At 39.0% G+C, this 20133-nt stretch overlaps 1 pseudogene; it reads right to left on the bottom strand.

The window, feature by feature from the left end:
* Positions 1 to 3539: 3539 nt before the first annotated feature.
* Positions 3540 to 5823, bottom strand: LOC110765321 (uncharacterized; annotated as a pseudogene).
* Positions 5824 to 20133: the final 14310 nt, after the last annotated feature.

The raw sequence follows: 20133 nt of genomic DNA, 5'->3' as shown, positions 1-20133 counted from the left end.
GCTTGGAATGAGACGACGAGTGGCTTATATACGGAGAGAGAGTGAAGTGAAGCGGTGCGTTTTTAGTTCGTAGCGGTTAAGGAAGTGAATTTGCACGTGTGGTGATGACGTGGCATTCGATGTCGTCTTTGTCTCTGACTTTCTCATATGGGGGGATGTGGCCGTGCTTTTTCTTTGCTTTACGGCTGTTGTGGATGGGTTGGCCCCACTTTGTTGGTTACGCGTCACGCGGGGCTACAGACACGTCTCCTACTATTTAATGGTGCCTTTTGGCATAAACCATTGTTTTTGGGTAAATTTGGGCAGTGGTAATCTTCGTAAATTGCTTCAATTTTAATCCCAAACAATACATGTATCACGTCCATATTTATAAAGTGGACCAGTTTGTCCACTATGGTAGCACGTGGACTGTTTTGTTCTTTTGGGCTTGTATTTGTTCTGAAAGAAATTTACATAAATATCACCTGAATTTTTATTTTTTATTTTTAATTATCTAAATTATGTCAAGTGTTGTAATCCGGCGTTTATGTCTAATTATGTTAAAATCTCCGTTAAATTTATGAGCATTTCCGTCAATTTATTATAATTAAATTTTTGTTTTTTTTCAAAGAAAGCTAACCTACGTCTCTCTCACTTCCCTCTAATCCATCTTTCTTTCTTCCACGTAATGTCAGATTGCAATGGTCCAATTGATTTTGTTGTCTTCTGCATTTCATGGCTTGCACTGTATATATTTATTCAAAAACTTTTCATCCTTCATTTCATTTCAATGAAAGTTGGGCGACAAATGGAGAGCAGAGTCGGCCCATAGCATGTGCGGGCTGTGCGATCGCACAGGGCCCCCAAAATTTAGGGGCCCCAAATGTTTTTAAAAGCCCATCATTATATTATATATTTTTTTATTCCATAAATATTATTATTTTTCCCAACGGGCAGATATTTTTGTTCCATCTTCCGCCTCTGCGCAAACACAAAACACAAAGTCGTGTTGTGTCTCTCTCTCTCTCTCTCTCTCTCTCTCATATTAGAATTTGGGAGTTTCAAAAACCTCTGTGTTCTTTCTCTCAACAGCCAAGCCCAAAGTAGAATCAGTGTCTTGTTTAATGATGCCTTCGCTTTTATCAGACTATGTTTGTTTTCTGGTGCGTCCTTTGATTTTTTTGGTGGAAGCATGTTGAGCTCTTTCCGAAGGTGTTCTTCCCGTGTCGGAAAATTTTGTTTCTATATGGAATTTTTTCTCCTACTTGTATATGTAGGGCCTCAACATCCATATTTGCACAGGGCCTCCAAAATCAATGGACCGGCTCTGATGGAGAGGAGCGTCCAATACATCCAGATCAGACCAAACATAATCAGGATCGATGGGGGACGAGGAAGCCCATCCTTAGGTTAACTTTCTTATTATTATTTTTCCTGTTATTTTATTTATTATTTTTAGTTATAATTTATTGACGAAAATGCACTTAAACTTAATGAAAATTTTAACGGAGTTAAACATAGGTGGTGAATTGCAACATTTTACAACATTTAGTTGTTTAAAATAAATATTAAAAGTTCAGGTCGTAATAACACACATGGCTAAAAATTCATGTGATATTTATGCAAGTTTCCCTTTATTTTATTTTATTATATAGCGCTATAGTAGATTCGTAGGCTTTTATAACTCATGCGTATCCACGTAATCCCACAGCTTGCTGAACCAACTTTTATACATATTCAACTTTACAGTCAGAAAAGGTGACAAAACTAACTTCTCAAAGGGTTTTCATTCATGGCTCACACATTTTAGCAGAATCGTAATCATAATTAGCAGAAGCTTCCCCTCCTCTAATTATAATGAAAAACATCACTCCACGTGTGCTGAGATCTAAAAATCCCCAACAATCTGGAAATTTCTTCTTACGAAAACTTATTATACTGACCCTTTTTCTGCAAATATGCTTCACGACTACGGAGAGGAAGCTAGTCCTGCAAATCCTCGTAACTTGAAGACTTGCTCCTCAGCAAGTCTGGTGTCAAATCATTCCATAGCTGGTAGCAATATCAAATTTCTAAAGCCAAGGTACTAATTCATGATAGAGAGATGATGAATCATCAGACTAATTAGATCATCAATCCCTCCAAAAGTATCCAACAGATAGATTTTGATCTCTCGGTTGAAGCTCAGTAAACCACAGAGAGAGCTAATGGCTGCTTCCATCAGATGGTGAGGGCCCATTTCCCCACAGTTGTCCAAGAAGGACTTGACCAAATTATCAGAGACGCCACTCAACAGTGTCACCCCTGGATGACGTTCTTCTATACGAGGCATGTTCTGGTACGAAATATTCCAATGCGAAATGTGTGGCACTGCATCATACCAGTACCCTTTCTCCTTAAACTCTCTCCGTTTTGCAACAAGAGGCCAGCAAGATACCAAAAAGGAACCAAACCACAACAAACTCAACAACCAAGCACATAGCAGGGGCAAGGCACAAGGAGAACAATAGAGAATTATTATCATGTGAAAAAAAAAATTTCAATTAACTGAAAAAGGAGAAATAGATAACTTAAAATTAGCAAGTATAGCCATGGGAAGAGCAGAGAAAGATGAGTCTGGATAGTTGAGACTCTTACCTTGATTTTTGGAAGAGCGAATATTCTTGTCAGATTGAAAGGCAAAGAGGAGAAATAAAATAAAAGCAGAGATGAGGCAGATAGGATAAACCCTGGTTCCACTTATCAAAACAATCAGTATAGCAGACAAAAAAGAGGCCAACGACAAGGAAAGAAATTGAAAATTGAAACTCACCAGCAAAACTCAGTAGAACACCATTAGATGAATACCCATCAAATAGGGCGCGCAGGCTTGTTCTCTTTGAAGAAGACGTGTTATTCCTGAAATTTAATCGAGGAGATTTGGCAGGCAAAAAATGAAAATTCCCTCTCGTCTGTGAATTGTACAATTCCGCCTATTACCATGGAATTTCAACTCATGTGCAAATCCCACGATATTTTCTGCGTGTAATTTGTAATTTAACTTGCATGTTTTCTCTTTCTTTTTCCCTAAACCCTAGGTGATCGACTACATTGTAAGCATTTTCAGCGAAGATACGCATGACTCCACACCAGACTCAATTAGAAAGTTCCACAATGCCAGGCACTGAGGCACATATGCATGACTCCACACCAGACTCAATTAAGAAAAAACATAGGGAAGAAGGCATTGGAAGTGGCCACAAAGTTGCATGGTGAAGGATGCACATGTCGGCTAGGATTGCTTCAATGGCATATGTTTAATTTTCTATCAGCTTTTCTTTATTTCTCTGGTTCTTTCACACAAAATTGCAAAAGTATAACCCCTACAAAATTACTAGAAAGACAGCCAAAAAAAAAAAAAACTCAACTTTAAAATTAAATTTAACTAAAACAAATGATGCATCGATGATGATTTCAAATGTGATCAGGAATCTAGAACATATATCTATCTAAGCACTGGCTAGGCTAAGATGTCAGTGCAAAAGTGAAACGAAACTAAATTAAAGGTACCACTAATTCATGATGGAGAGATGATGAATCGTCAGATTAATTAAATCATCAACGGTTGAAGCTCAGTCGACCACAGTGAGAGCTTGATAGGCTTTGTCAGCAATGGCTGCTTCCATCAGATGGTGCGGGCCAATTTCCCCATAGTTGTCCAAGAAGGACTTGACCAGATTGTCAGAGACGCCCCTCAACAGCGTCACCCCTGGGTGATGTTGTTCTATACAAGGCATGTTCTGGTCCGAAATATTCCAAACCAAAATGTGTGGCACTGCATCCCCGTACCCTTTCTCCTTAAATTCTCTCCGTTTTGCCTCATACCGAGTCTTCCATGATGTACCCCCAACATATCCACCGTAGTCAGCGAACACAAACACCTTCTTAACCATCTGCTCTGCCTTCAAGTTCTCTTTCACAGCCACTTCCAGAATAAAATCCAATACCTTCCTTTTATGAACAAAGGATACCAAGTTCCTGCTGCATTTCCTCATCATAAACTCGCACTTGGACTTGAGATCATCCCCTTGTATCGAATGCAGCATCAGCTGATCCGGCAAATGACCGGAACTGATCACCTTTCCTTTCCATGCCGGCTCTTCACTCAGTTCAGACACCAAAAGTCCCAAACTCACCGCCAAGCGCGTTAGGCCATTGTAATCTCTGATGTGACACACTGCCAAGCAGTTTTTAAATTTTCCCAAACCCTCCCCCTGCTTTTGCTGCTGCTGCTTTAGGTACATATCCTCCACCATTGCCTTCCACTGAAGCTCAGCCCCTTCCCTGACATCCCCATCTTCTACGACATAGCGTATGATCTCATTTGGGAGCATAGCATCAGGCTTTATTATGCTGCCATGGCCACTCAAATTGCCTCCTCTTCCTCCTGCTTTTTTCACCTCCTCCAAATACATCTTAACTTCAGAGCGCTGTCGTCCAATAAACATGCCTTGACGCTTCCAGTACCTGTTCAAGGGCGCCAAAACCTCATTCCTAATCCGCTCCCACTCTTCTGATTGATAAGATTGATTTGGTTGGTCTGATTTGGGTGGGCAAAGCCTCCTCGCAATGCTTTCACACAGAAAAATGGTGCGGGCAGCGTGGGAGTCCTGGGGTTGTTTGGTAACGCAACACCCTGCAGCCTCGCTAACAAAAAGATCAGCATAAGCGGCGGCGTCAAGAGTACCATCTTTATCATCTTCATCGTCGTCGTCATCATCACCGTCAGTTATATAATCTGATGGCTTCAAATCCAGCTTGTGCTGCTTCATTTTGTCAATATCAGACTTCAACCTCTCCACAAAGACATCCACTGCCCGGTCGTGTAACAACTGATAGTCCGGGTCACAGTGGAGTCTCTCTGCAGCGTCTTGGTCTTGTTCTAGAAGGCGGTAGAGAATCTCGATAAGGACATACAAACCCCCGAACGAATCAGCAATGGAGGGGAGGTTGCATAATAGCGTCTTGGGGTGCTTCTGGTGGAGCCAAAACACAGCCGTGTAGAAGCCTTCCGGATAACATTTTCCGCTGCTGCTACGAATAGCATGGAGATTGAAGATGAGCTTGAGGGTGGTTAGGGGATTGTGGGACCAGGCCACCGGCAGCAGTGTCTTCAGGTAGTTAAGGGACGCCTGGTTCTGCTGCTGCTGCTGCTGGGTCGACTCTTCATCGCTGCATGTTTCTGGTCGTGTCACCTGGAAAAACAGATCATGGCAGGGATCACCGTAGGAAGAGAAGGAGGAGCAAATAGGGGAGATGGATATCTTCTTGGCCATGTCACCGTTGGAGTTGGAAGCCATTAATCTTCTTGTGAGCAGTGTTGGAGGACCGACAACAAGAGTTTTTGAAGTTGGAATTGTAGGAGTAGGAGGAGCCATTACTTTCAGAATCCTTGTGAAGTGAAACACACTTGCAGCGGCACTTGTTTCTTCATCCCTAATTCCTCATATTGAAATTGCAATCGAAAATCAACACACACAGATTGATTAATTCTCTCTCTGTTTTTTTGTTTCGTAGACGAAGATGACTTATAGATTAAGAAACGGAGTTATAACACGTATCAAATACAGACCTCGCATTCCTTTACCACTCAAGTGTACGGCATCTGCCGTGCTTAGGCCCCCCATCTTCCCTTCCCTAATGAAAGAGTCCACCGCCTACCTTAGCAGTCTCAAATAGGGCGCGACATAATTATGACACGGATACCTTTAAAGCAAGCAATTTCCAGTTGAGTAAAACTGTGAGAGATTTAAACACACAATTATCTTTCTCTTAAAAAAATTAATAAAAGTTAAATTTTTGCTTTTTGACGTCAAAAAATAAAAGACACAAAACAGGAAAATTTACCAAAATATTGTCCTTCAAATGACCAATATCATCTAAATTATATGGAACCACACCAAACACATCTAAAATTTTGCAACAAACTCTTCATATCCAAAACATGTCGTAGCTAATACACCATTATTAAATAAACTCAATAATTATTGGAACCTGGAATCGTAGTATTATCATTACGTCAAACTTCTTTATTTTTATTTTTTTTAGTACAAAACATTGAGGGGAGGGATTTTACACAAATATTCATTGGATGCATGGGTTTTGAACATCAAAGTTTTAATATAAATGATTGTTTGTACCAAAAATTGCATTTTTGCCCATTTATGGCAAAAATATATGATTTAGCGGATTCTCAAGGAAACCACTTGTTTTACATGCCAATACAGGAAAACTAAAGATATAATCTTTGATTATTTCCTAGATTTATACACTAATCTAATATGGCTAATAGTGGCTTTATTTGGAAGGAAATATTAAGTGGCTAATAGTGGCTTTATTGTCCTTCAAAATGACCAATATCATCTAAATTATATGGAACCACACCAAACACATCTAAAATTTTGCAACAAACTCTTTGTAACATCCCGACCCAAAATAAAATGAATAGTGAATAAATTAATTTCAAGAATTATGAATTTCCAATTTTGCTCTCGGAGTAGGGGTAATTTGGTTATTTTTAATCCGGGAGGATTTCAGGGCAGTGACTGGTACCTTTACGTAGGTTGTACTGAGACGAGTCCGTAGACATGCAGTAAGCTTGAATCAGAGTTGTAACGAAAAAGTTACGATCTTAAAACCCTCAGTGGCATAATCGTAAATAAGTTGAAGTTTGAATTTTATTAAAAAGACAGAAATGACCTCATTTCTCTCTCTCTCTCACGATCTGCAGAAACAGCCCCCCCTTCGAATTTTCTCTCCGTCGCAGCCACTTCCCATCGTCGTCGCGGCCACCACACGCCGCCACTTGGGGCGGCACCGGTCCCAAAAGGACCACCACACGACCCTCTTCCAGTTCCAGCCCATCGCTGCCCCGATCCGCAGTCGAGATCGCCGGAAACAGCCAAACAAGCTGCTGGTTTTGGACAGTTTTGACAGAAACTTCCAAGCTTTCGTTCTCCTTCGTTTCTCAACCAAATCAGTCGAGTGAGGTATGAATTCTCGACTATTTTTCGTGATCTAGCTGCCTGTTGGATAGGATTCCAGAAATTGTGAGAGTTTACAGTTCAATTTTTGAATTCATAGTCGGCCGGACTTCGGGTTGAATTTCCGGCCACTTCCGGCCACTTTTTGGCCATAGCCCAAGAACAAAAGTGACTCCAAATTAGGTGTATTACCTAGAGTAGGAGTTTGGAGTCAAGATGTTAAGTTTTTCCGGCGAGTGGTTATCGCTTTGGACACCCAAGCGCTGCCGGCGCGTGTGGCGGCGCGTGGGCACTGTAGCAGAGAGACACTTTTATCCTAAAATGATCTCCTGGTTGTCACGAGCGCGTAGAATTTTACGGATCTCAATTCGGATAACATTTGAACCCCGAACGGATTTTACATATTGTGTGATTTCTGGGTTCGATATGTTAGAACCGTTGGATTGCTTCCAATTTAATATATGTTGATTTAGATATTTCTAGGATCGTGTAGGAATTCGCGGATCGGGAATCGGAGCCCCGGATGTTCCGATTTAAATAATTAAAGTTTGTGTTTTACGTTAACCGTCCGATCGTGCGATCACGAGCGATCTAACCGTCCAATCCAGACCAAATTTGCAGGACTTGTATCCTAGACCTTGTGTAACCCATAGGGACGTTCGGATCATAAAACGGAGGTCGTGGGCCCCGCGGGCCCGGTTGACCAAGTTTGGGCAGTTTGACCCTCGGTTGACCGTGAGTCTCCTGAGGTAGTTCCACTCTTGGAGGAGTACTAGAACGACCCTTTTGGACGAGTCTTGACCGTCATTTGATTTATGTTGATTTTGTGGATTTATGAGATTGTTTTTATGGTTTTGTGATATAAATCTCATGTTGTTGAAATTAATGATTTATTTAAATTCTTTTTATATTTAATAGTTGAATGTTTAATTTCTGTAAAGTATTTGTGATACATTTGTGGATTTGATATATTCGAGTGTCTTGAGTTTATATATATAATATTTGAGAAAGCACTATCTTAGGTACTTCCCCGGTTATGGGTTCTATGCTTGAGAGTTTATTTGTCTATGCTATAAATAGGTATTGTGGGAAAAATTGAATTAAGGAAGAGAATATTACTTTATAATATTTACATAAGGATTACGAACTCCACCATCATACGTACCTCCCCCTGGATTTGTGAATGGATTATGGAAATGTGTGATACTTGGAAATGTCGGAACCCGGGGCATGCCCTAGCGGGGTGTCGCTGTAGACCCTTAATTGGGTAGTCTGCGCGCGTAGGGCTGTTTTCAGGCGTACGGATCTTGATTCTTCGTCCGTACGTGCTGGCTGAGAGTTAGTCCCCCAGTTGGACGGCTCGTCCCTAGCCACATAGTCCGTTTGAGGGCTGATAATTGTGAGCTAGTCAACAATCCTTTGTTGGATTGTTTTCCCCAGTACATGATGTGCAACATCACATGTACCTCCCCTTGGATACTGATACATGAAAATTGTGGATATGGTTTGGATATGACGGAACCCGGGGCATACCTTAACGGGGTGTCGCTGTAGACCCTTAATTGGGTAGTCTGCGCTCGTAGGATTGTTTTCAGGCGTACGGGTCTTGATTCTTCGTCCGTACGTGTTGGCTGAGAGTTAGTCCCCCAGTTGGACGGCTCGTCCCTAGCCACATGGGCGTTTGAGGCCAGATACTTGTGAGCTAGTCAACAATCCCCGGTTGGATTGTTTCCCCTGGTACATGATGATGGTGAGAGGTGGGTGTTATTATATTACATATATGTATATGTGGTTTTGATTCTGGTTTGAGATTTGTGAGTTTGTACATGTATGAATGTTTAAGCCCTGGATTGGGAAGTGTTGTTCGGCAACATACGCCTTGGATAGGGTATGGTTGCGTGGAAAGAATTGATATAAAGGGAAGAAATTGATAATGTGTTCCATGTACATACGCCTTGGATAGGGTATGGTTGCAGGGTTGATTTGATATAAAGGAAGAGTTTGAGAATGTGTTCATTGTGTTTTGTTGGAAGTTGGATGGTGATAAATCTGAAATGTATTTGTTGGTTCTGCTTTGAATATTGGTATATTATCGGAGTTGAGGCCATTGATGATGAGAACTACGTGTGGCTTGATCCCTTGTCCGAGGGTACGTAGGCAGCCTGGGGTCTCACCTAGGTGCAGCCGCGAATTATTATTGTGTTTAAAAAGGTTTGTTCGATTATGCGTATGTGATTGGATTCCTGATGTGGTTCGATGTGATTGTTGGATTTGAATCCAGTTTAATGATTTCTGTGGTGTTTGTAAAGTTATTTGAAGTCATTAAGTACATGGTTTATGTAGTAATTGACTTGAGAACATTGTTGGTTCTGTTTCGAATTATCTAAAGGCCAGAGGCCGATTATATGAATTGCATGAAATTATATTGTGCGTGCTGCCTGTTGGAATATTAAAATGTGAATTTTGTGCAGGTTGAAATTTGGGAAATGTTCAATTTACAGGGGAGACTATGCCGAAATTTCGGTAGAAAGTCTCGTGCTCTTTTCCCTTAATTTAGAAAATAGGCTAAATTTTTAATTAGTGGGCCCGGGATCGGTGTGATGTCAGAATTTCCACAGGATTCGTCTCGAGTTTTGAGGAATTCGGGGCGGGTCCTGTCACTCTTCATATCCAAAACATGTCGTAGCTGACACACCATTCTTGTTTCCTAATTTATTTGGGTTAGAATTTTTGTTTTAGCAAGTAATTTTAATCCTATTGTCTCTAGGTTTTAGTTTGCTATAAATACCCATCCCATGTAATTCATAATACATATATGGAGAATCGAATTATTGAGTAAAGTTTATTATTCCGAGATTGGAAAATTCTTGGTGTGAAGTGAAGGCAACTTTTTCCATCTACTCTCAGTTTTTTCAAATTTATTTACAACGTAAGTTTCCTAGTTGTTGCTATATTGAGATAATTTTGTTTTCTACTAACATAATAAGAATAATTATTTCTAATTCTCTTTCTTTTGTTTTTTGTTTTAAAAATTTATTGGTTTTCAGAAGATGATCAGATTAACAAGGATGTGGCCCTTACTCAAACAAACTGCGAGCATATAAAAAGATTACAATTTGCTTGGAAAGGAAATAAAAGTCATGTCTGAATCGAGGAAGGCCGGTGATAAAGAATTAAAGGAGAAACAAGACCAGTTTCAGGCGGCGGAGGAGGCCTTCAACGAGTCCTTCGCTAAGCTTAGAGCTGAGCATAAAATTGTTGTGGGGACCTTCCAATAATTTAATCTCACCAAATCGCATAAGTCAACCGCATCAGCCGCATTTCCCACAACAATTTTATGCTCAGCTCTAAGCTTAGTGAAGGACTCGTTGAAGGCCTCCTCTGCCGCCTGAAACTGGTCTTGTTTCTCCTTTAATTCTTTATCACCGGCCTTCCTCGATTCAGACATGACTTTTATTTTCTTTCCAAGCAAATTGTAATCTTTTCGTATGCTCGCAGTTTGTTTGAGTAAGGCCCACGTCCTTGTTAATATGATCATCTTCTGAAAACCAATAAATTTTTAAAACAAAAAACAAAAGAAAGAGAATTAGAAATAATTATTCTTATTATGTTAGTAGAAAACAAAATTATCTCAATATAGCAACAACGAGGAAACTTACGTTGTAAATAAATTTTAAAAAACTGAGAGTAGATGGAAAAAGTTGCCTTCACTTCACACCAAGAATTTTCCAATCTCGGAATAATAAACTTTACTCAATAATTCGATTCTCCAAATATGCATTTTGTTCTCTCAAAAAGTTGGACTTACGATGAAACAGGTCAAAGATAATGTAATGCTGGAGCACTGATAGAATTGGGGGCACATGGGGACTATATATAGATTAGATATTACCTTTTTTTGTTTTGTTTTCTGAGAGATATATTAGACATTACTAGATATTATTAGTTATTGCAATAACCATGGACTGAATAATTTATAATTGCTTTGACAACATATTAATTAGTGTAATTATGAATAAGTCGTTGACTAATTATTTGATCTTAAAGTCATTTGCTTGATGAACACCAATTGCATGTAGCATATGTTTGATGTTCTATTTGCTTTCTTTCTTTCTTTCTTTCTTTTCTTGTTTCCCCTCAAAATTGTAAAACTATAAACCCTACCAATATCACTAGAAAGACAGCCAAAAAAAATAAAAAAACACAGACCTTTGGAATTTCCCCCTGAATATGATTACCCCAAGTTTTGTAAAACACATTCAACAAAAATAATCCCAAAAACATACTCGGCACTTCACACCCAAAATAATAAAACACCTTAATCAAAACCAGAATTTAAAAAGATAAAAGTGTTAATTTAATACACACTAGGCATATGGAATATATAACATTTTTTCTTATCTGTGCCATCACCTCTAAGAAAAAGATTGTAGCCTTCAAGCTAGAGGTGTCAAACGGGACGGGCCGGCCCAGCACGGCACGAACCCAGCCTGTTTAAATGAGGCACGGCACGGCACGAGCACGAATATTAATGGGCCGTGTTCGGCACAGCACGAAAATTTGGGTCGGGCCGGGATCAAGAAATAGGTCCAATGGACAGGGCCGGGCTTAGTCCAAGCCCACTTCAAGCACGGCACGAGCCCAAGCACGGCCCATTTAGCTTTTTTTTTTTCTTCTCAAAATATCAAAATGCAATAATTTGACATCTAATGTCATTGTTTATATGTTTTTTTTAAAAAAAAAAAAATCATAAACATATATTTGATGTCTTTCATTTTAGGAAAATTACTTGGGTCCTTAGTTAATTAAACATATCAACTACAAATTAATTAAACAACATTGGACTTGATATCTAATCAATACATATGACATATACGCTTCCTATAATCAAAGCAAAACATTTCTTCACATATAAAATAATAAGTTGTTTAAAGATGAAAAGTTCAAGTGGACTTTGTGGAGTTGAATATTTTTTGCCCTCCGCCCCTTCGTATTGTTTGGATGTTTGATTGATTAATATTTTCAAATAGTTCATAATTTCTTGCCTCTAATTATATTTTTAATGTTTATAAATTGAATTATCTAGAGGAAAAAAAAAATCAAGTGAAAAAAATTCAAATTAAATGGGTTGGTTCTTGGGCCCGAGTATGGCACGAGCTCGAGCACGGGCACGGCACGAGCCCAGCCTGGCCCGTTTGAATATGGACATGGGCTTTGGGCCGGGCCGGGATCAATGATTTTATTAAATGAGCCGGCCCGGCACGGCACGAAAATATTAAAAGCAAGAGTTTAAATGGGACGGACTGGCCCGGCACGGCCCGTTTGACACCTCTACTTCAAGCTTATATTCAATAAGTGGATCCCTCTGTGCGCATCCAACTAATCCCACAGCTTGCTGAACCAACTTAAGTGCCTGTAAGTGCTCCTTCCACGAGCGATGATCAATATTGCTCAAAACTAAGAACCTTTTAGCATTCTTCGTCAAGCCTGGTGCTTGGCCCTCGATAATATCCTGATACACAGTTCTAAAATATCAGGAACTGATACCACGCTGAACATTAATTACCAGAATTATATGCCTCTCAGAACATCACTATCAAGCCTAGTTTGCAAACCCAACACTAGTCTTAACAAAAGACGGCAGTCACTTGTAGCACTCGGTGCGCCATTATACACATTCAACTTTACAGTCAGCAAAGGTCACAAAACTAACTTCTCAAAGAGCTACTCACAGTTCTCAGCAGCAAGTTGTGATTATCAGAGTATTCATTTATGGCTCACACATTTTCGCAGAATCGTAATCATAATTAGCATAAGCTTCCCCCTCTCTAATTATAATGAAACATCACTCCACGACCACGTGTGCTGAGATCTAAAAATCCCCAACAATCGGGAAATGTTTTCGTACAAAAACTTAGGCGGCGTTCGGTATCGTTTTCACTGCCTGTTTTCTGTTTTCATTTCCTGTTTTCTGGAAAATATCTGTTCGGTGGAACGTTTTTGTTTTCCCTAAAAATGTTTTCCAAAAACAAATCCAATTCATGAACAAAAGTTGAAAACAAAAATATGTTGTTTTCGTTTTCAACGTTTTCGTTTTCAGTCCATACGATAATTCCTTTTTTCCATCTCTCTTTCACCAATCAACATCGATTCTTATCTTTGAAATTCTCCATAGCTATTCTTCTTCTAAAATATCTGAGATCTTGATTTACTTATCAAGCACACCAAACCAAAAAAAAAAAAAATTCAACTGAGGAGCACCACTGTGGAAACCCATCTCCACCGATCCAGACCCATCGTCTAGTTTGCCGCACCGGCACCTCCAAAGCACGATCACCACCAAAGCAGTCGAACCATAACTGCCACAAACCCAGTTGAACCACTATCACCACCCAATCGAACCACCACCAACAATTAACAAATGAAAACAGAAAGAGGATGGGTATGAAGAGGAAGAATCAGAGAGAGGAAGAAGAAAAGAAAAAATAAGAGAGGAAGAAGAAGAAAAGAAAAAATTAAGAGAGGAAGAAGAAGAGAAGAGAAAAGAGTGAAAAAGGAAGAAAGAAAGAAAAAAGAAACTGTCTGGGAAAGAAAAGAAGAAGAAAATAGGAAAAGGGAAAGAAAAAAAGAAAGAAGAAGGGCACGGGCCTGTGAAGGAAGGAAAGGGATAAAGAAAGAGAGAGAAAGAGAAAAAAGAAATGAGATATAGATAATGTTTGTCTTTAAAAAAAACAGTAGAATTTTTTATTTGTTAAATTATACATTTTTTTATTGTTTATAAATTTTTGTCTTTGAAAAATAGCAGAATTTAAAAATAAAAAAAACTGAAATTAGCAAAAATACACTTGAAAATAACTCACATATAATAATTTTATCCTCTAAAATATCAGAATTTAAAAAAAATAGAAATGAAATTATAAAAAATACACCTGAAAAACAATTGTACTACCAGACACGTTTTCATTGTTTTTGTTTTCTGAAGATGTTTTCTAATTAATCTACCATATGCATTTTCATTTCCTGAAAATGCAAATTCGTTTTCTTGTTTTCATTCTCTGAAAATATTCTCTGAAAACACTCTCCGAAAACGTTACCAGGGCCTTATTATACTGACCCTTTTTCTGCAAATATGCTTCACGACCACGGAGACGAACCTAGTCCGGCAAATCCTCGTAACTTCAACACTTGCTCCTCAGCAAGAGTCTGGTGTCAAATCAGTCCATAGATGGTAGCAATATCTAATTTCTAAAGCCAAGGAAATATGTTGTCATTAGAAATCTTTTAAGAACCAGATCAAACAAGGAAATATGTTGTCCATAGACCGGTTTGTCCACTATGGTAGCATGTGGACTGTTTTGTTCTTTTCGGCTTGTATTTGCCCTAAAAATGTCAAGCCCCCGTTTGTTTATTAGAGGGTAAACAATCATAAAACAACAAAGATTGAATTTTATTTGTCATAAAGCAGCAGTAGTAATCTTTTTTTTATTATGTAAAAGAATAGGATTACAAAAGCATATAATATTGGTGTTCACTATTTCTCTCATTTCTCTTTCTCTTTCTCTTTCTCTCTATTTTTTCTTGTCATGCCCCAACCCACGGATTTACGTAACATTTGGTTAAGACGTAATTCACACCTTAATTATAAAATTTAATAAAAAATATAACTAAAATGTGAAGAAACATTTAAATAAATAAAACAAATATTTCACATAGAATATTTAGCGGAAACGACAACATCTGCAATCTTAAAATTTTTACATTATTTTACAAGTTAGAACTACTCAAGAGTTCACTAAAATAGTAGCTCATTATTCATCCACAAGCTATGTACACAATACATGTAACAGCCCGACCCAAAATTTAAGACTATTCACTAATTAATTTAATTTGAAAATGGAATTTCCAATTTTGCCCTTGAAGTGGGGGCAAAAAGGTAAATTTTTATCCGGAGAGAGTTTGGAACAACGGGTGGTATTTTTAGGAAGGTTGTACCGAGCCGAGTCCGTAGACACGCGGTAGGCTCGATTCGGACTTGTAACGAAGAAGTTACGAGGTAAAAACCCATAGTGGCAAAATTGTAAATAGTGGAAAACGAATTTTAATAAAATGGGATTTTTCTTTCTCTCTTTTCTCCCTCTCTCCCGCGTGAGTTCCCCCTCCCCTGTTTTCTTCTTCCTCCAGCCACACCTCACTCCACCATAACTCACCACCATCCGACCGCCGTAGGACGCCGGACCAGCCCAGAAAGGACCGGCGACATCTCAGCAGCTCAGCCCGACTCCTCCCCCGCCGCCTGCCGCCACGAGTCTGCCAGAAAAACCAGAAAATCGCGTCAGTTTTGGCAGAATTTCGTCGGCTCCGTTCGTCGTCATCCGGCCACCAAATCGAATGAATTAGGTATGATTTTTCGACTGATTTTCATGCTCTAGCTGTTGGTTGGGTAGGTTTTAAGGAATTTTGAGGTTTGAGAGGTTAAATTTCGAGTTAAGTTTCTGCCGAGCTTAGGATGCCGGAATCAGCCACTTCCGGCCACTTTTTGGCCATAGTCCAAGAACAAAACTGGTTCCAAATAGGGTGTATTACTTAGGCTAGGAATTTGGGCCGGCGGTTTGGAGATTTTCCGGCCGCCGGAATTTACTATGCACACCCACGCGCTGCCAACGCGTGGGCGGCGAGTGGACCAGGTAACAGGAGCCACTCTTGGTCCTAGAATAATCCTCGTGTCCTCACGAGCGCGTAGGATTTCGCGGATCTCAATTCGGATAACGTTTGAACCCCGAACGGATTTTACATATTGTGTGATTTCCGGGTTCGATAGGTTAGAACCGTTGGATCACTTCCAAATTAATATATGTTGATTTGGATATTCCTAGGATCGTGTAGGAATTCGCGGATCGGGAATCGGAGCCCCGGATGTTCCGATTTAAATAGTTAAAGTTTGTGTTTTACGTTAACCGTCCGGTCGTGCGATCGCGAGTGATCTAACCGTCCAATCCGGACCAAACTTGCAGGACGTGTATCCTAGTCCTTGAGGAACCCTTAGGGACGTTCGGATCATAAAACGGAGCGTGGGCCCCACAGGCCCGGTTGACCAAGTTTGGGCAGTTTGTCCCTCGGTTGACCCTGAGTCTCCCAAGGTAGTTCCACTCTTCGAAGAGTACTAGAACGACCCTTTTGGACGAGTCTTGACCGTCATTTGATTTATGTTGATTTTGTGGATTTATGAGATTGTTTTTTTTTATGGTGTTGTGATATAAATATCATGTTGTTGAAATTAATGATATATATTTAAATTCTTTTTATATTTAATAGTTGAATGTTTAATTTCTGTAAAGTATTTGTGATATATTTGTGGATTTGATATATTCGAGTGTCTTGAGTTTATATATATAATATTTGAGAAAACACTATCTTAGGTACTTCCCCGGTTATGGGTTTTATGCTTGAGAGTTTATTTGTCTACTATAAATAGGTATTGTGGGAAAAATTGAATTAAGAAATGGAATATTACTTTATAATATTTTATATAAGGATTATGAACTCCACCATCATACGTACCTCCCCCTTGGATGATGATATTTGGAAACAGTGGATCTGGACACTGGGATTCATGGAAATGGATATATGGATGTGTTTTGGATATACTATTCACACACGTGCCGGGTTTCGGGCGTGTGGGCTTTATTGGTCATGGATCCTGGAATTGTGGGATGCCGGAAAAATTGTGGATATGGTTTGGAAATGTCAGTAGCCGGGGCATCCTTGACGGGATGTTGACCGTAGACCCTTGATTGGGTAGTCTGCGCGCGTAGGACGGTTCTAGGCGTACGGGTCTTGATTCTTCGTCCGTACGTGCTAGGTTAGAGTGTCAGTCCCCCAGTTGGACGACTCATCCCTAGCCACATGGACTTTTGAGGGCCGGATAAGTGTGAGCTAGTCAACAATCCCCTGTTGGATTGTTTCCCCCAGTACATGATGTGCAACATCACATGTACCTTCCCTTGGATACTGATACATGGAAATTGTGGATATGGTCTGGATATGACGGAACCCGGGGCATCCTTGACGGGATGTTGCTGTAGACCCTTGATTGGGTAGTCTGCGCGCGTATGACTGTTTCAGACGTACGGGTCTTGATTCTTCGTCCGTACGGGCTGGTTGAGTTTAGTCCCCCAGTTGGACGGCTCGTCCCTAGCCACATGGACTTTTGAGGGCCGGATAAGTGTGAGCTAGTCAACAATCCCCGGTTGGATTGTTTTCCCCTGGTACATGATGATGGTGAGAGGTGAGTGTATTTATGTATGTATATATATATATATATATATAATTATTCTTTTCTTGTTATACATATTACATATATGTATATGTGGTTTTGATTCTGGTTTGAGATTTGTGAGCCTGTACATGTATGAACGTATAAGCCCTGATTTTTGGGCAGTGTTGTTTGGCACCATACGCCTTGGAAAGGGTATGGTTGCGGGATTGAACTGTTATAAAAGGAATAATTTGATGATGTGTTAATTGTACATACGCCTTGCATATGGTATGGTTGTGGGGTTTAAACTGATATAAAGAAAGAGATTAAGAATGAGTTCATTTTGTTTTATCGGAATTGGAGTTGTGACCATTGACATGAGAACTACGTGTGGCTTGATCCCTTGTTCAAGGGTACGTAGGCAACCTGCGGTCTCACCAGGTGCAGCCGCGAAATATTATTGTGTTTAATGTATTATTTGACCTAAGAACATTGTTGGTTCTGTTTTGAATTACCTGAAGGCCGGGGGCCTATTTTGTGATTGCATGTTGTTAACTTGTGCATGCTGCCGGTTGGTATTGTTAAATGTGTTTTATGCAGGTTGGAATTTTTGGGAAATGTCCAATTTATAGGGGAGACTCTGCCGAAATTTCGGTAGAAAGTCTCGTGCTCTTTTCCCTTAATTTGGAAAAGAGACTAAATTTTTAGTTAGTGGGCCCGGCATCGGTGTGATGTCTAAATTTCCACAGGATTCGTCTCGAGTTTCGAGGAATTCGGGGCGGGTCCTGTCAATACACTCTATAGATATGCCAAAATCATCACAAGCTCTAGATTTCAGGTTCAGTACCTGCAAAATATGTTAGGGAGTGAGCGAAACCACAACTCAGTAGGGACATAAACCTTTTTACAGGAAATTGATGTAACTAAATTAAGTGACATACAATCACACATCCAAATATCACATTATTAATAATAATGCATGAATGATCTTCTCTTAATCATGTTAATTCATATAACTCGACAAGCAGACATGCACGTCCCATACCGTGCTTATACCACTTGGTCCCGAATCCCCATTTATATGAACTAACCCCCATCTCAATCATCCCATAAATGCACTTTTGTTAGTCATCTTGTCTAACTCCCTATCGCCAGTTTTGTATCACCCAATAAAAACCATGTGCACTGTGGGATCCCTGAGGTCTGGTACCTACCAGGAGTTAGACTTAACTGCACAAAAGATCATTTCCATTACCCTCTTTTCCACCATTATTTTCTCAACCCAAGAGTTTTAGCCAAATTCCTTGACCTAATATAATTATGCCCTTCACAACAATGTAGCCATTTAAAACATTACCAATGCATATATAATTATGCCAACATTTTTCAAATAGTTAAGAGTACGTAAACACCCAATACAAGGAATGTCAATCAAACTGTACCACGCATAATATAATGCTCACGAAATTTAATTAAATCAATCTCTATAAAAGGCCTCCAAGAAACCCCTATACCAAAACTTTTGCTAGAAATGTAAGATGTTTCCCAATTTTCTACCACATTCACAAATTTAGTCTCCCACTCTTTTTCTTGACAATTCTACTTCTTTCTACCTCTATTTCTCTCTCGCTTTCTATTTTATTTCCTCGTTCTATTGCCTCTACACTTTTGGACTTGAAGAAACAAATGTTGTATTTATAGGACTCCAAGGGCGGTAGCTATGAGATAACTTCAATGCTTAAAGATCATCTCCTTAGTTCTTAAAGGCTAAGTAGCTTTTCTTTCACTCTAAGTCAAAGAAGGATAAGAAGAAATACAATGAGGACACGTATTGATGACTCAACCATCTAATTCATTGACATCTAATTAGTTCGCAAGTAAATAAAACTAGTAAACCATCTAATGCATAATTGATTGACACATGCTAACTATGTGGAGTATATAAAATAACTCAATTACACAACCATGCATGAAATATTCTAGATAGCTATGCACAAAATCCTACTACCTTTAACTAATTTTAATATTAAAAGAAAATTTTAAGAAAATCATCAAAACCATTTAATAAAAAAAATGAATTTGCACTGGATGAAGCAATTAAATAAAACATAGACTTTCATAAAATGATTATAATACTATAATTTATTATAAAAGTACAACAATTATAATTATAATTTAATACTTACCAATGTATTTTTTAAAAAATAAAATAAAATAAAATATTTTAACCTTCCTAAATAAACTCTTAAGAATACGGATTTTCACATTTCTTCCTTTCTTTTCTCTATTTTCCGGTGGTGTGCTTTGCTTTCATTTCTCCCTCTTTATACAGAGGCTTGGGAGGAGAAAGAAACAATCAAGGAAGCTTCGTGCATGAAGCTTCTCACGTAACTTGGGTGTGGCAATTTCTAATGAATAAAATATTGGAAGGTCAAACTGTTGGTGCATGACTCAAAAAGTTGGACTTACGATGAAACAGGTCAAAGATAATGTAATGCTGGAGCACTGATAGAATTGGGGGCACAGGGGGACTATATATAGATTAGATATTACCTTTTTTTTGTTTTGTTTTCTGAGAGATATATTAGACATTACTAGATATTATTAGTTATTGCAATAACCATAGAGTGAATAATTTATAATTGCTTTGACAACATATTAATTAGTGTAATTATGAATAGCATATGTTTGATGTTCTATTTGCTTTCTTTCTTTCTTTCTTTTGTTGCTTCCCTCAAAATTGCAAAACCAAAAACCCTCAAAAAAGTAAGCAAATTTTTTTATTCAACTGCAATTCGATCAACACACCTCAAAAAAGAGGCCAGCAAGATACGAAAAAGGAACCAAACCACAACAAACTCAACAACCAAGCACATA

The sequence above is a fragment of the Prunus avium genome, chromosome 8 (genome assembly GCF_965620075.1).
Source record: "Prunus avium chromosome 8, drPruAviu1.hap1.1, whole genome shotgun sequence".
Taxonomy (NCBI): domain Eukaryota; kingdom Viridiplantae; phylum Streptophyta; class Magnoliopsida; order Rosales; family Rosaceae; genus Prunus; species Prunus avium.
This window is presented reverse-complemented; position numbering and strand designations above follow the sequence as displayed.